The following is a 5,399-nucleotide window of genomic DNA, read 5'->3' on the forward strand; positions in this document are numbered from 1 at the left end:
TATATATATATATATATATATATATATATATATATATATAGGATGCCTCTAACAATGGCCCCCCTGGGATCTCATTATTAAATATAGAACACACGCCAGTTACATATATGACACACGGCTAGTAGGTAAATACCAGGTAAAGGCTATAGGTAATGACCAGGTACGGACTACAGGTGAGTGGTCACGGCAGGAACACCTGTTCGCGGGAACGCGTGCTGCGCTGATTACAACTATGATGATAGCAACGAACGTGAGTGACGTCACATGCTAATTTACGACCATGAAGTTAATTATTAACGGTAGGCTGGGAACTGCCGTACGTATATGACTCATTGAGCGCCGTCCCAGCTACAACATGAGTCACCATCACAGCCAGACATACTTACAAGAGCTAATCAGGAGTGAATAATTAAATAGCTAATAGTTAAATAGTTAATCTTTAATATAATCTATAATATAAATATATTATTATGCACTCCTGGTAGTATTATTAACTCTTAATATATTTATACCTATCACTGGCGCCCACGGGACTTAAGAAAGTAGAAGCACAGAAGGATAAAATCCTCAGTGATAATAAAAAGCATGCGCCGTAGGCGCGCTGCATGCTAGGGGGGTCTGGGGGCATGCCCCCCCCCCCCACTGAAAATTTTGGAATGGTAGACGTCTGGAGATGCAATCTGGTGAGTCTTCCGAGAGAGATTTAGGAACAAAATGTAGGAACAAAATTGTTTAACCCAAAATTTACTGGAAGCAATGTGCTTCCAGTGCTTCTATCTGCGGGCGCCATTGATAGTCATATACCTATAGTATATACAGGAACAGATGATAGCGAACGTATAACCTAAATAGCGCGTTACTAATGACGCGACCATGATTTAAAAAAAATAAAATAAAATGTTCAATGCGCAAGACGTTACATCGGTGCGTTCAGACAAATTAAAACAACAACTAATTTAATCATCTAATGCAGCAAAATAATTGCTGCACACGTGATGCATGTATAGTAAATAACAGTGAGGTTATATGTGGAATGTTTTTTGTGAATTGTGAAATGTGTAAGATTTCAGAGATTTTGTCGATTGAAATTTGTACCGATCAAGTTACCTACTTGGCTACTTTTACTCAAGGATTATTTGCATACCACTCACGTCTGCTCTCCATGCAGCCCTATTCTCCACGAGGGGAGAAGGAACTAAGAGAGACTGACGTCTGCTCAAGTATGTACAGCACCGCATCGCAGACTTGCTAGCTAAAAGTGTGTTTATAACATGGCACAATGCACACGGTACCTACCTGCTTGCCCAAAATAAGTTGAGAAAAAAAGAGAAAAAGAGTTGATCGAGCTACTTTTATCCAGTAAAATTGGCATATGTCTGAGAGCACGTATATATGATCATACGTGTGGAATTTTGGAAGGTGCTAAATTAAGCTATAGCTACCCGTAAACTCGTATCTAAAGCACACCTAGCTTACGTATATAGAGATTCAATCATGCTGGGTTTGCACCTATAAATATTTCACCAAGAGCTAATAATACCTAATAGATAATAGCTATTATTAGCTCTTGATTTCATACATATATAATACGTATGGAAACCAGTTCGAAAGTACGCGCACACTCAAGCTCGCCCGGCGCCCGGTGATAAAAACAAACTATATCACGCATGATACCCTAATTATGGTGAATCACATCGCACTGCATGTCTATGCCCAGTTTATGAGCACTGACAATGGTTTCGCACTCTTTACGTGGTCGTTACCAAAGGATACAGAGCACGGACGATTGTGAGCCACTGTGGGTTTAATGTACAAGAATCTCTGTCAGTCAAACGCAAATCACCTGGCCAAGCACTGTACCTACCAGCGGCTTAACCTGGCACCTGCCCGTATAGACTGGCTTTACGTGATATGAGTATATATATATATAGTATAATATTCCACCTAATATATAAGTCTATACAGAATGTGCAACCGGTCGGTGACGTTACGTATACGCGGCTGCGGGTTACGCCCTGACAGCCAGGTAAGAACAATGGTACGCCTGAGCAGAACGGCGGGTAACTGGAAATCACGTTGTGGCAAAAAACGAATAATATAGATGGAAAAGAGGAGAGGGAGAAAGAAGGCGAGGAGAGAGAGCAGTGAGAGATAAAGCGAGGGAGAGGAGAGAGAAGAGAGAGAGAAGAGAGAGGGGGAAGCGAGTAAGCAAGCAGGTGTGTATGTAGTAAGAACAACAGGGGTGAGCTACTCAGCTACAGGTAGGTAGGTATATAACGTTAGGATGGATGAGGATGAATCGATTTACTGCGTCGCGTCTTGTACAAAGATTGAGCCACCGATGACAAAAACACGCGGATGTCACTATACATACATTATATAGTACTTATCAGGGGTAGATTAATGACAAATCATCATTATTATACATTATCATTTATGATTATTATACAAATATGTCATATATCATTTATATCATCACATATCAGGGTGGGTAATAGATGACAATACGATATATACCGGACGGTTAAATAATAATAGATTTTATCATAGATTTATTAGATTAGATAATAAACCAATAGATAATTAGATAACTAATCTATTATAATAGTAATATATATAGTATATATATATATATATATATATATATGTATATGATATACATCTACAGGGCGCCGTCGACACACCACCACCTCCCACCCACTCGCAACGACGCAGAATTCAAAATACAAGCAGCCTCGCTGTAAGCTATCAGAAAGCGTCCTACGCAACTAGCCCCCTCCCCTCCCTCCCGCCCTATTAGAACAGCCAACCGTCTTCGGTCCGCCGCCATCACAGCCGACAACGCGGCCGACGGTCTTGCTGGTTACCTCACCCGAAATCGATATCGGCCCAATCGGTTGCATAAGGGTCAACGGTCATTAATATGTAAGTAGGTGGGTCGCTGCGAGAGAAATAGAGAAAAGATACTTAGAGAGAGAGGATGAGAGAGGAGGAGGAGCAGGAGAGAGTAGAGAGAGATTGAGAGGAAGAGAGAGAGAGAGATAGGTGAGGACGGAGAGAAGGCGAGAGTGAGACACACACAGAGAAGAGACGAGATGACGATGAAAATAGAGAGATAAGAGAGAGAGAGAGAGCTAAGTGAGAGCCAGAGGAGAGAGAGAGGCGCCGAGAAACAGATGAGGAAAAGGAAGATAGAGAGAGAGGGGGAGAAGATGGAGAAGAGAGAGGGGAAAAGAGAGAGAGGGAGAGAGGATGGAGAGAGGAAAGAGAGAGAGAGAGAGCTAGATATAGAGAGAGAGCGAGAGAGAGCGGAGAGAGAGAATGAGGCAGAGATGGGCGGGGGTCCGCTGCGAGAGAGAGAGAGATGAGAGAGAGAGAGCTGGTTGAGTTCCGTACTGCGCACAACGAGGCCTCTCTCTTCTCTCTCTCGTCTCTCTCTCTCTCTTCTCTCTCTCTCATCTCACACTCTGCTCTCTGCTTCTCTCTCTCTCTCTCTCTCTCTCTGCTCTCGTAATCTCCCCTCTTCTCTCTCCTCCCACTGGTCGCTTACTTAAACAGGCAGGCGGGCGACCCAGGCGGGCAAAGACGATTAATGACCAGTGCTCGGTACATTCCGCCCTTACACCTATATCATTAGTATATTAGTTCGGGTATAGGATGCAATTAACTTACCGGCTGAGTGGTCTGGCTGTGCGCTCTCTCTCTCTCTTCTCTCTCTCTTCTCTCTCTCTCTCATCTCTCTCTCTTTCTCTTTCTTCTCTCATCTCTCTCTCGATGCTCTCTCTCTCGCTCTCGCTCTCTCCCTCTCTCTCTCTCTCTCTCAATATATATATATATATATATCTGTCTCTTTCTCTCTGTCTCTCTCTCTCTCTCTCACACCACACCGTCAATGACCCAGGGTCTCGTTAAACATTAAAGGGCCAGAATACTAGGTAGTCATTTACGCCTTGGTTCCGACTACGCACCGACGAATAAAGCGTGCTATAACCAGTATACGTAGCTATACTAGGCTGCGTGCTATACCAGGCTACGTGCTATACCAGACTACGTGCTATACCAAGCTACGTAGCTATACCAGACTACGTATCTATATCAGGCTACGTATAGCTCTGTGTAGCTCTAGAACTACGTACAACCCTTCGCTCTGCCACAGGCGCTCTGCCACAGTTCTAGAGCTATATACCAGGCAGGTGGTGCACTACACAGCAACCACGCCACTAGTCTGCATGTCTTTGTTGTCGCACCCGCACTCGCACCTGTCGTTTTCCAGCATCTCGTCAGCATTTACAAACTCACTATAGCTGCTGTATCATATGGTCAGCAGTGAATAATAATAGATCTATTATAGATTATAGATTATAGATATATTATTCACTCCTGATATGGTTGCGAAGCTTAGGTGGTGTCTCGTTTGTTATTAGTTAGCCGTAACGTATATATAGGTAGAACAGTGGGGGCGTTCGCGTGGAATAATCACGCGGGGTTTTCATAAAAAGGAGCTTTTATTGTGAGTAAATGTGCATATCATATTCGACCGAGAACGCGCGCGCCCACCCAAGCATTCACCCACGCGCGCGCACGCACGCACACACACACACGCACACACACGCATTCACCCACGCACGCGCACACATGCACGCACACACACGCATGATTATACTTATTTGCATGGTTTCTCTGGAATTTTACTGCCAAATAATAGAAAAGAGGACACATAGAAATTTAATAAAATTTTCCATAAATATCTGTACTAGAAATAGCCACCTGTTTACGGCTATATATACTTGTTCGCGACTGATTATACTATGAGTTATACAATTGGGATTTCAAATACTTTTTTCCTTTTTTTATACTTTTCCCAAAACTATGTGAAAGCCAGCCATGTCTTTTTAATATTCAATTAAAACGGATATAAATAAGTAATATAAAATAAATGAGTGCACACGCGGAATAAAGTGCATTTTTTTCATAAAGACGCACTTTGTACGGTTGGACTAACGGTCACTAACCTACCATGATGATATGTATATACACGAGTTACTGATTCCACTTATTAAAGAACACAACATAATTAAATTGAAGTGAATACAACCCGGGAATGAAACAGGTTTTTTCTACATAACGAAATTCTCTCGCTCTCTCTCTCCAGTTCTCTCTCTCCAGTTCTCTCTCTCCAGATCTCTCGTTCCCCATCACTCTCTCTTCATCTCTCTCTCACTCACACACACACACTCTCTCTATCTCTCTCTCTCTCTCTCTCTCTCTCTCTCTCTTTCTCTTTCTCTCACAGTCTCTCTCTTTCTCTCTCTCTCTCGCACACTCTCTCTCTCTCTCGCACACTCTCTCTCTCTCTCTCTCTCTCTCTCTCTCTCGCACACACACTCTCTCTCTCTCCC

At 42.9% G+C, this 5,399-nt stretch overlaps 1 protein-coding gene across 1 annotated transcript in view; it reads right to left on the minus strand.

Moving 5' to 3' along the window:
- The window catches only part of LOC106812798 (tubulin alpha-1 chain-like), an 11,875-nt gene that overhangs the window by 3,996 nt on the left and 2,480 nt on the right, over positions 1-5,399 (minus strand). The window lies entirely within an intron of this gene.

The sequence above is a fragment of the Priapulus caudatus genome, unplaced genomic scaffold (assembly GCF_000485595.1).
Source record: "Priapulus caudatus unplaced genomic scaffold, Priapulus_caudatus-5.0.1 Scaffold688, whole genome shotgun sequence".
Classification (NCBI taxonomy): Eukaryota; Metazoa; Priapulida; class Priapulimorpha; order Priapulimorphida; family Priapulidae; genus Priapulus; species Priapulus caudatus.